Source organism: Telopea speciosissima, chromosome 5, assembly GCF_018873765.1.
Source record: "Telopea speciosissima isolate NSW1024214 ecotype Mountain lineage chromosome 5, Tspe_v1, whole genome shotgun sequence".
In the NCBI taxonomy this organism is placed as follows: domain Eukaryota; kingdom Viridiplantae; phylum Streptophyta; class Magnoliopsida; order Proteales; family Proteaceae; genus Telopea; species Telopea speciosissima.
The window spans coordinates 53698788-53711600 of NC_057920.1; the positions used below are offsets into that span (position 1 = coordinate 53698788).

At 44.1% G+C, this 12813-nt stretch overlaps 1 long non-coding RNA gene and 1 pseudogene across 1 annotated transcript; one reads left to right on the forward strand and one right to left on the reverse strand.

Annotated features, from left to right (window-relative positions):
- The first annotated feature begins 248 nt into the window (after nt 1-248).
- LOC122661088 lies at nt 249-4093 on the forward strand. The gene is made up of 3 exons (XR_006332825.1): nt 249-264; nt 1120-1121; nt 3950-4093. It is a non-coding gene; the product is annotated as an uncharacterized LOC122661088 (long non-coding RNA).
- On the reverse strand, nt 1806-6752 carry LOC122661087 (annotated as a pseudogene).
- Between the last annotated feature and the right edge of the window lie 6061 nt (nt 6753-12813).

Consider the following 12813-nt stretch of genomic DNA (forward strand, 5'->3'; position numbering starts at 1 on the left):
GACAAAGGGTGAGACACACTCGGAACCAGGACAACACCCATTCTAAGCAAAGATCATGGCAGCCACACTTCCCTCCCGGTTCAGGCTACCCACCCACCTTCGAACTCTACAGAGGTGCCACAGACCCTAATGACTATATCAACTACTTCAATGGGATGTTGACCCTATATAGGGGATCGGACGTGGTCTCCTGCCGGGCATTCCCTGCATCCCTTAAGGGTGCAGCCACTTCATGGTTTTTCAGGCTATGACCTAGATAGATAAGTTCATTCGCAAAACTCTACGAGCAATTCGTCACCGGCTTCTAGAGTAGCGTCAAGCAGAAGAAGACCACAGTCAATCTGTTGAAAGTGGTACAGAACCCTGGGGAGTCCCACAGGGAGTACGTCATCAGGTTCACCAAGGAATCCTTGAAGGTCCGAGACCTAGACGACCAGACCCAGCATGCAGCCTTGACTGGGGGCATCAGAGACCTGGACTTGATCAAGGACCTGACGCGGCACAAGACCAGGACAATGAAGGAACTTCTGGAGCGGTGCAACGAGTTCGCCAACATGGCCGAGGTACTGCAGACTCGAAAGAAAGTGATCGAGGCCAAGCCACAGAATAACAAAAGATCGGCGCTGGATGACTGCAAAGAAAGTGAGAGATCGAGGACCGAGCGTCGACAGGAGAAGGGTGACCGCTAGTTAGGAAGGACCAACCGTCGCCCAGGGAGGAGTGACCGAGCAAGCAGCCCTGAGTTCACACCCCTGAATACCACCAGGTCCTAGATCCTCATGCAGATCCAAGACCGTGACCTACTCCATTGGCCACAACCCATGCCAGCAGGACCTAAGAAGCGCAACCCCAACAAGTACTGTCTCTTCTACAAGGATATTGGTCATGACACAGAGGACTGCATCAAACTGAAGAGGGAGATAGAGCAACTTGTAAAGGAGGGGAGCTTGAACACATGAACTGTAGCTAACCAATGGGGTGCCATAGCCAATGGTGCTTACAGGTTACTTGAATCAGCTCTTGGAGCCCGTTGTGTGTTTGTGTTCGGTGGCCGTCAGTTGGACTTGGTGTTTGAGAACAAAATTTTAAGAATGCTAATTCACCCCCTCCCTTTCTCAGTAGTGAAGCCTAGTACAAAAATGTCTTCAGCTCACCATCAGTTTTTTGTAACCAAACTTATGCTATCCAGCCAACCTTAGTTTGATGGAGAGTAAAAAGATACAAGATAGGATTCTTTCATTAAATAGTTGTTTATACTTGTGTAATATTTCTGGTCTCCAGTTTTTTTTTATTTTTTTTTTTTTTTTTAATATGGTCTTTGAAATGAATATAAGATATTGAATTTACCAATTGATATTAGGAAATATAATAATAGTCTAAATAAAATCTTATTCAAATATTAAGTCCCACCAAATTCTAACACCACAGGTAATTAAAGCTTAATTTCCATGTTTTTTTTTTTTTTTTTGGGTGAATAGAAATTTTATTAGGACACAAAAGGAAAATAAACCCACAAGCAAAGGCCAGAACAACACATCACGAAAGGAAAACAAGGCCACAATCAAAGGGCAACACAATACAACTCAATTACACACAAAACGAAACAAAGCTCATTACAACTAAACAAGGCCAAACCAGACACAACCAGAGATAGTCCAACCTATTGATGGCTAGCATAAAATTGAATAGAAAGATCCCAATATGATGCAATGTACCTATTCCTCGAAGAGTCGAGGTAAGGGTAAGAGAAGAATGGGATCACTTTCATTTATTTCTCTGCTACCAAATATGATAAATAGAAACATAATTTGGGTCACTGTGGTAGGTTATTGAACTTGCGGTGTCGATACTCACCATATGTCTTAGTTGAAAACTTAGCTGGGTTTTGATCATTCACAAGCAATGGATTGGGTCCAATTACAGCTTCTGTTGGAGGACAGCAAAATGCTGCCCAAGACATGCGCTTTCGGTCCTTGTTCACCACACTCCTATGGAGAACACTCTTGTACTTCCCATTGCTTATTACCTGCCGCCATTATATATAAAATGTTATATTATTGCTGAAAATGAGGTTAACTACTCCAGTTTTCTTTTCTATAATGGGCATTTCTGAATCATCCACCAAATGAAGAAAGCTTAGAATTGCTTCTTCATGTACTGTACTCATGCATGGTCAGGGCAAGAAGCAGTTTCAGGTGGCTTCAATGTGTATACAATTAGGTTGGGATTGGAATAAGATACTTAAAATTTACAAATGGTAGAACCAGACCAGGTCAATATGCATCTTTATTTTCCACAAATGAAATCTCTCCCATCCTTGGGGGAAGAAAGATCAGTTTCCTTTCACTGATGGTAATACGCATAAATATTATCTTCCAATAAGTACGCGACACATGTATAGGATAATTTCCAAGTCACTAGATACGCTAAGTCACCCTATCATATTGGATCTCTCATTTGCCCCGCGGAGGTTTCACACCATATCTGATCTTTCCTTTTATCAGGACTTACCATGCTAATGTCGTCCATCTACAACACCCTCCTATTTGAGCATCTCCCTATCAGAAGACAAACTCTACCACCACACAGTTCAAGGAAATCTTCCGCACAAGGACCCTCCCTTGTAATCTACATTCCATTCCAGTCTCCTACAAGGATCCGACTTTCTTCTGGAGACACCAACCCTAACTGGACTCTCACTATCACCTCTCCAAGCTATAAATACACAGGTAATCACACAGGTATGGATTGAATTTGCTACTACCAAGTTTTCCACATTATTGCTCTACCTGTTCGTACCAATTTTTCTTGAGAAACTGACTTAGGCATCAGAGAGTCCCTCCCGAAATCCCCTCCAATCCTCTCTTGTGTCTCTCACTTTGTCTTTGCAGGCAAACCCTGCACGTGGATCAAGTAGATCTAGTTTTGTACGAAAACATATGGCATATGTCTAGATCCTCCATGAACCATGTCATAGAGGAGTCCCTATAGCAACTAAAACAGGGTTAAAAACATCACGAAGGGTATTTTGGTACTCATAAGATTTACTAGTTAGGGCTGCAACAGGGTCGGGTTGGGCCGGGCTTTATAGAACCCTAGCCCAACCCTAAGTCCCCTTAGCTGGGCCTAGGCTTGACCCGACCCTGACTCAGGGCAAGAAAAATCCAACCTTGACCCGCCCTCAGGGTCAGGCTAGGTTGACCCTGATTGGCCCTAATCATGGGTAGGGGGAAGGAAATGCATGGGTTGGAATGGGCCGGGGAGTAAATTAGCAATTTTACGTAAAATAACACTGTAATAAAATGCATTATATCACTTATTGCCTTCATATATAATATATTATATAACAAAATGTGGGTGATGTTTACAGTTTATAATATATATATTATATCAAGATATAAATATAGTATAACTTAAAACAAGGTCAGGCTGGGCCGGGCTAGACTTAGCCCGAGGCCTCAATCATGACCCGACCTGATCCTAACTCAGGGTCAGAAATTTTCAGCCCTGACCCGCCCTCAGGGCCAAATATCTCAGCCCAAGCCCAGTTCGGGCTCAGGACGGGCCAGGGCATGTTCGGGCCGAGAGGGCCAAACTTGCACCCCTAGTACTAGTATATATAGTCACCACAATACACTTTTGATGCTGATTCTTGCATTCTGATTAGTGCATGTTTAGATTTTTCTGCTATTATGTACATGTAAAGTGGATGCTCAAGTGTGTTCTTCACACTTGGCTTTATGTCTAGGTCCATTTTTTATCTTTCCTAAATTATTTGTTCACGTGTAGAGTTAGGTATATCGAAGCTACTCATGAGGGAGAGCATTATGATGTTGGGAATTATACAGGTATAGTCTCACATCGGTTAAGTTTAGCTAGTCCTTGATGCCTTGAAAAGCTTTCTCCACCTAATGACTCAAAGTTTTGGATTGGACTCTCCAACAGTTAGATAAATGCATAATAATAAAGTGAGGGTTGGGGTTTAACCTCGATCTGGTCTCCAATGTGAAAAAGGAGAGAGTTTGGCACATAATCAACGGCAACCCAGTTCCCATCTTTCCACACTTGCAGGCCGGGGACATCGTTGGGGACAAGTATGGTGATTGCAGACATGTCTGTGTGTGGTTCCACTCCCAAGGCTAATTCAGGTTGTGGGCATGGTGGGTACATGTTTATCTTCATTTCTAGCTCAATCTCGTCACCCCCCAAAATAGATTTCATAGTCTTCCCCTCCAAACCAAGACCCTCAGATAGCAGCTCCAAGACCTTATCAGTTACTTTCAGCACTTCCTTTGTGTATTCCTCGTTCACTTCCCTGCATCAAATTTCATGGAAATTATACAAATACCAATCATATGTTTCTTGATTAATTGAGGAGAGGGAGAAAGGCGACTGCTATTAATTCTACATCATCAAATAGTATGCATGGAAATTTCGTATTATAAAAATATAAAAAAAAGAAAAAAAAAAAAAAGAAAAAAAAGAAAAGGGATGAAAAATACTGTCGGGTCGCATGGCCCTTGCATCAGCATGGGGCCAATGAGGGAATGCGTAGCGGCATCCAACAGGAAGTGTGGGGCAGTCATTTCCCATCCCTTGTGTGTGGGTGCAAGGAAACACGACTCGGCAGTGTTTCTTTTTCTCAAAAAAGTAAAATGATTGCTACACTACTCTTGTATAGATTTCTTTATACCCTCCTCAAATAATTAATTGTGGGATGCACATGACATTTCTCTTACTCTGACAATATGGATCCCATATGAATGATACAATTTTCTAACCCATGGTATGTCATCAGCTCATAGGATCGGATCTTGAAGAAAAGGAAAGGATCTTGAAGAAAAGGAAAAAATGATAGTTATTTCAAAATCCAATTAATGGTACTTGAAAATGATTGTTCATCAGTTCACAGGTTACAAATGAAGTGGTCCCACCCTAACAACTTTCTACCTAGAGACATAAACGAATCAAATATAGATCAGATACGAATCGGATGTGATCGAATTCGGATATTTCATGATAGAATACAGATATCCCTAAACAGATGCGGATGCGAATCGAATTTGGATTTTCGACTATTCGTTTACATCCCAGACTTGTGTAACCCAGAAGTTCCTCCCCAAGAAAATATGATTTCACTCTCAATCCATGTCTCTCAGCTGTCGTAGTCTCATGATTCTCTTTTCCTCATTCCTTAGAACTTGTTGAATCTTCAAAAACCCTCAAGATCATTAGCTATTTAATTTTTTTATTATTAGTTGGATATCTATTCAGATCGGATAATTTTTTTTCTAGCTATTCAAATTTTGTTCCGGAGATATATATCCCTAAACAGATACAAATACCCCTAAACGAATACGAATGAAAATCAAATTCCGATTTTCGAATATCCATTTACATACCTATTCCTACCACAAAAATCACGATGAGTGTCGTAACTAATGAATTTACTAAATTTATAAAGAATCTTTCACGGAGTTTATAATAGAAGTGTGAATAGTAGAAAACCAGTTAAGTTTTATTCAAATTTCAAGCATAAATTGGTAAAGTCTGATATCGATTCCTAACCAATTCAATACCGATTCATGGTATGGATCAAGGTTTAAAAAGTAATTAAACATAGAATTTTATTCAAAAAATCAGGAGTAAAACTAGTGGTGTCAATTCCAGCCCCTACAGAGCCCAATCGAGAAACACCGAGACCGATCCGGACCGTTTATTAAACATGTTGGGATCAAGCCCGACCTTAGTGCTATAGATCATTCCCGGTGCAGGGGTCTATACTGACGGTCACCCAACCATCCTGACCATTTACAAGCCCGGCACAGCCCAACCTACAAACCCGACCCTTCACAATCTATATATTCATATTTTGATCAATTACTGAATGTAACTATTCTTTCCTAATTTTTTTTATGATTTAATATGTATATTAAGCTTTCTAAAGTCCAAGACAAATTCTGAGTAAAATTAAGGATCAGGACAAAAAGTGGTAGATACCATATCCAAGCGGAAAATTATCTCCTCCAGTTCCCCCAGTGCCTTTAATACAGAGGGGGTGGACCTCACCCGAGCAGAGTGTTCGGGTAGAGATAGGGTGATCATTACGCCCCCTAAATTACAGGCACTGAGGAAACTGGGCCGGGAGGGAACTGGAAGAAATAAAGATCCCAAGCGAAGCCAACCTATTGACACCCCTAGAAAAAACTAAATCGTTCGATCCGGATTGATATCGAAGCGATATCGGCATACCGATTACTATAACCCTAATTATAGTTGCATCGATCCATACCTATAAGCAGGAGGGTTTTGGGAACATAGTTAACCTTTGCAGGAGGCCAAGTATGATGGAAGAAATAATCAATCCACTCCACCTTCGCGTCATTGTTCTTTGTCATCTTTGTTCCATAGCCATCAAACTTACCAGCTGAAGGATCATTGGCATATATCTCTTTCTCTTCCTGTGGCAGAATGAAGAACTCCTCCCCAACCTCTTGTAGCCGATGAATGAGTGATGATGGTAAGCCATGATCGGTGAGAAGAAAGAAACCCCACTCGCTACATGCCCATGACATCTCTTTCACAAGAATATCGTCCGGTTGTGACATAGAGATGACTGGCACCTTGACTCCTTCAAGGGCTTTGCTGTTCTCCGGCCTCTCGTTGGCCGGACGAACAAACTGCACCGGCAGTTCCTTGATCCCTCCGAATGCCAAAGCTTGAACCCTTGTCACCGCCATGGTTTCTCAAATTGCTTGAGTTGAATCAAACATTGACATTTGGGTCTATTTAAACACGACGTAGCACTTGTATGCATGTTCATGGAGACACAGAATGTTAGGTGCAACTGTGGTCCAAAGGACATCTCGAACCTTCTGATGTGCGCTGCACTCATTGGCGCACTCGAGAGGATTTTCTTGCCCTCTAAAATGGCTTAATGTATTTTAATAGAGAAATAGAATGTTAGTTGCACTTCCCGCAAAAAACAGTTAATGCGGGGGTTGGTTATATATATATTTTTTTATTCTCCCACTTCCAATTCCCAAACTACTTCTTCATTATGTATCGGTACACGGTTTAAGTATCGTAACAGATACCATGACCCTGATCAATATGTATGTATCGGAACTGATACCATGATCAGTGTCTCATATCGGTGTTAGTGCTCTCTCTCTCTCTCTCTCTCTCCTGAGGATATAACGACCCCGATTCCAATCCAATACCATATGATACCGATTCTGATACTGATTCGATATCGATACAATACCGATATGATGTTGTTTCCCTCAAATTTTACTTTGGTCTCAAGACTGTTGTTGAATGAGGAAACTATTCTACTTTTGCTCCAGGCGAAGATGGATTCTATCAGTGCCTTGGTAATCCAAGGACTTTAAAAACAAAATGTAAAGATTGCAATGCCAAGAACAAGAAAAAGAAGCAATCAAATTAATTTTCTCTCCAGATACATCTTTGGTAAAATGAAGGACTGCAGAGATCTTCAATTTGACTTGAAAGGATGCATCATTGCATCTGATAGTTCAATTGGAGAGTAACCCCAACAGGTTCTTTTAAGGAAAAGAACAGAAACCATTTACAATTACCCTACTCCTAAAATGAAAAATTAAAGATAAATGTAAAGACTAGCTATGTTGATTTGTTGGATCTTTTCTTCATCGCCATCATCACTTATATAGACTTGTTTGAATTTGAATTTGAATTTGAACATCTTTAGGTGGTTACGTAACTGCCCATAACCTCCTTCACCACCTTCCCACTTTGTTGTTCAAATTTAAAAAATGAATCTATTTCATGACAAGTGCAATGCACGGCCTTGAATTATGCATGGTCCTTCGGTCAATGACCGAAAATGGGGTGTAAACAATGCCCCTTGCAACCACTGTGGACGATGCTCATAAAGTCCATTGTGGTTGCATAGAATTTTTGCCCTTATTTGCCTCCAGGGACCTACCGCTTGAAGACTCCAGGGGGCAAGAAGGTAGACCGTACCTGGAACTCAGAACATCTGAAAAGTTTTACCAAGAGAAGCAAACAACTCCATCAAGAGTAGCGAGTAGTGGTAGTGATAAAAAGCAGATGGCAGATGAAGACGACATCAACTGTTTCAAGGTCAATTTGAATTTCATTCAAAATAAAGAGATGTTTCAGGAATACTTGTCTTCTTCTACCACTCAATCGAATCACTGCCACTACATCAAGGGGTCATGCCACCCCAGAGGCTTTATGCCTAAGGCAACGTGCCACCACTGAGGCTTTATGCCTAAGGCAACTTGCCAACACTAAGGCTTCATGCCTAAGGCGTCACGCCACCCCAGAGGCTTTATGCCTAAGTCAACGTGCCACCATTGAGGCTTTATGCCTAAGGCAACATGCCAACCCTGAGGCTTCATGCCTAAGGAGACATGCCACCACTGAGGCTTCAGGCCTAAGGCGTCATGCCACCACTGAGGCTTTATGCCTAAGGCAACATGCCAACACTGAGGCTTTATGCCTAAGGCAACATTCCACCACTGAGGCTTTATGCCTAAGGCAACATGCCACCACTGAGGCTTTATGCCTAAGGCAGTATGCCAACACTGAGGCTTCATGCCTAAGGCGTCATTCCACCACTGAGGCTTCATGCCTAAGGCGTCATGCCACCATTGAGGCTTTATGCCTAAGGCAATATGTCAATACTGAGACTTTATGCCTAAGGCAACATGCCAACACTGAGGCTTTATGCCTAAGACAACATGCCAACACTGAGGCTTCATGCCTAAGGCGTCATGCCACCATTGAGGCTTCATGCCGCAAAAAACAGTTAATGGGGGGGTTGGTTATATATATATTTATATATTTTTATTCTCCCACTTTCAATTCCCAAACTACTTCTTCATTATGTATCGGTACACGGTTTAAGTATCGTAACAGATACCATGACCTTGATCAATATGTATGTATCGGAAATGATACCATGATCAGTGTCTCATATCGGTGTTAGTGCTCTCTCTCTCTCTCTCTCTCTCTCTCTCTCTCTCCTGAGGACATAACGACCCTGATTCCAATCCAATACCATATGATACCGATTCTGATACTGATTCGATATCGATACAATACCGATATGATGTTGTTTCCCTCAAATTTTACTTTGGTCTCAAGACCGTTGTTGAATGAGGAAACTATTCTACTTTTGCTCCAGGCAAAGATGGATTCTATCAGTGCCTTGGTAATCCAAGGACTTTAAAAACAAAATGCAAAGATTGCAATGCGAAGAACAAGAAAAAGAAGCAATCAAATTAATTTTCTCTCCAGATATATCTTTGGTAAAATGAAGGACTGCAGAGATCTTCAATTTGACTTGAAAGGATGCATCATTGCATCTGATAGTTCAATTGGAGAGTAACCCCAACAAGTTCTTTTAAGGAAAAGAACAGAAACCATTTACAATTACCCTACTCCTAAAATGAAAAATAAAAGATAAAAGTAAAGACTTGCTATGTTGATTTGTTGGATCTTTTCTTCATCGCCATCATCACTTATATAGACTTGTTTGAATTTGAATTTGAATTTGAACATCTTTAGGTGGTTACGTAACTGCCCATAACCTCTTTCACCACCTTCCCACTTTGTTGTTCAAATTTAAAAAATGAATTTATTTCACCATGCACGACTTTGAATTATGCATGATCCTTCGGTCAATGACCGAAAATGGGGTGTAAAGAATGCCCCTTGCAACCACTGTGGACGATGCTCATAAAGTCCATTGTGGTTGCATAGAATTTTTGCCCTTATTTGCCTCCAGGGACCTACCGCTTGAAGACTCCAGGGGGCAAGAAGGTAGACCGTACCTGGAACTCAGAACATCTGAAAAGTTTTACCAGTAGAAGCAAACAACTCCATCAAGAGTAGCAGTAGTGGTAGTGATAACAGCAGCAGTAGCAGTAGACGACATCACTGTTTCAAGGTCAATTTGAATTTCATTCAAAATAAAGAGATGTTTCAGGAATACTTGTCTTCTTCTACCACTCAATCGAATCACTGCCACTACATCAAGGGGTCATGCCACCCCAGAGGCTTTATGCCTAAGGCAACGTGCCACCACTGAGGCTTTATGCCTAAGGCAACTTGCCAACACTAAGGCTTCATGCCTAAGGCGTCACGCCACCCCAGAGGCTTTATGCCTAAGTCAACGTGCCACCATTGAGGCTTTATGCCTAAGGCAACATGCCAACCCTGAGGCTTCATGCCTAAGGAGACATGCCACCACTGAGGCTTCAGGCCTAAGGCGTCATGCCACCACTGAGGCTTTATGCCTAAGGCAACATGCCAACACTGAGGCTTTATGCCTAAGGCAACATTCCACCACTGAGGCTTTATGCCTAAGGCAACATGCCACCACTGAGGCTTTATGCCTAAGGCAGTATGCCAACACTGAGGCTTCATGCCTAAGGCGTCATTCCACCACTGAGGCTTCATGCCTAAGGCGTCATGCCACCATTGAGGCTTTATGCCTAAGGCAATATGTCAATACTGAGACTTTATGCCTAAGGCAACATGCCAACACTGAGGCTTTATGCCTAAGACAACATGCCAACACTGAGGCTTCATGCCTAAGGCGTCATGCCACCATTGAGGCTTCATGCCTAAGGCGTCATGCCACCACTAAGGCTTTATGCCTAAGGTAACATGCCACCACTGAGGCTTTATGCCTAAGGCAACATGCCAACATTGAGGCTTCATGCCTAAGGCGTCATGCCACCACTGAGGCTTCATGCCTAAGGCAACATGCCAACACTGAGGCTTTATGCCTAAGGCAACATGTCAACATTGAGGCTTCATGCCTAAGGCGTCATGCCACCACTGAGGCTTCATGCCTAAGGCGTCATGCCACCACTGAGGCTTCATGCCTAAGGTGTCATGCCACCACTGAGGCTTCAGGCCTAAGGCGTCATGCCACCACTGAGGCTTCATGCCTAAGGCGTCATGCCACCACTGAGGCTGTATGCCTAAGGCGTCATGCCAACACTGAGGCTCTACGCCTAAGGCGTTAACCCACCAAGGTCCGAGGATCACCAAGGCACGACGCCACTACCAAAATCCCATGGCTATCAAGGATCAGAGAGCATTAACGCGCAAACAATCACCAGGAGACAATGCAATCAAAGAGAAGCAAAAGCGATCACATAGAAAAGTCATAGTAGTTACAACTCAAGTTCAAAAAAGGAAAAAGGTTGAGACGTCTACAGGATCGGTATGGCCGTAGGGTCAAGGGACCACAGAGTGGTGGGTCACCTCCGACCCAGCAGGAGACATCATATCCACCTCAAGAAGACGCGCAGCAGCACCCCCCTCAGGCAGGGCAGCCTCCACCTCTGACACTAGAACGCTCTCCACCACAGCTACACCCGGAAGCGCCGCAGCAAACTCAGAGAACCCCAAGACAGAGAAGTCATAATCAGGGGTCACCTCCAGGACACAAGCGGCTAAGTCCCGGACCCCTCCCTCATAGGAGGGCTGAAGCTGCGCCTGATACAACGTCTAGAATGCAGAGGACGCCTGGAACTCAGCCACAGCTCGCTCACCTGCAGATGCCAGCTCCGCCTCATGCCTTCCCCTCAATGAATGAAGCTCCTCCTCCAAGGCTAGAACCCTAGCCGAGCTCTCGGCCGTACCAGCCAGAGGTCACATGCGGCTCCTCGGACACCTCCGGGAGCTTCCGGACGCCACCGCGAGCTCCCAGCGCCCTGCGTGCGTCGGCCTCGGCCCACTCACGGGCATCTATCATCCCTGGAGCTCCCTCTCCATGTCATGCGAGTCACGCTGTATCTGCACCTCACGAGAAGTGTAACCCTCCAATCGAAGCACCGCCTCAGCAATACGGTGATGGACCTACAATCAACATGGCAAGCGATAAAATAATCTAAGAATAAATGGAGCAATGAACATGACGAGACAAAAAAGAGATAACTCACCGAAGCCATATCATGGTAGAGAGTCTGGGCCAGACAAGCATCGCTAAGCCTCTGTAAGGCCACCCTCACGGTAGGGAGCCTGCCCCTGTTCACCCACTCCTCGAACGGCGGCGGCCAAGGTCGAGCCCTCCAGTACGCCCAAGGTGATCACCAGGACTCATCCAAAGTGGGAAGATCAGTGACAGTACCACCAGAGGAACTCACACCTTTCCCCTTGGAGAGGGGCAATACAGAAGACCCGGAAGGAGCGACAGAGGGAGGCAGAGGCACAGAGCCCGGGACTCCATCATCATCAAGAGAAGTAGGGGGAAGGAGGACACGCATACCAGAGCTCATCACGTGGGCATGTCCTGAACCACCCTTTCGCTTCGTTCCAACAACCACAGGCGCAGAAGCACCACCAACATCGGTCACTCCAGCAGATGGACCACCTTGAGAAGCGGCCTTCCTCCGCAGATTGCCACAGAGCAAACTGAAGTCCGGACGCGTATCCACTGCATAGACCGCCCAACCAATCAGATGACATATACATTCAAATACCAACATGCCAATCAAGTACAAAAGATAGTGCTTGTACTAGGACTCAGCTTCCAGAGAGACAGGAAGGCCTCCGAGTCCAACTCCTGGACGTGAAACGGATCGCGACCTAGGCACAGCTTGAGGGAGTCACCCTCAAAATCACTCAGCTCAAGCCCCTGATTGACCCTCTTGAGGTCAATAACTTCCCTAACAGTCCGTAGTGGGCATCGGGGGACCGTGGAAAAAAAGAAGCGATCCCTCCAATACTTCACGTGGCTAGTGATCCCCGTGAGAAGCTCCACAGAGGTATAGGGCCCCTTGAGCA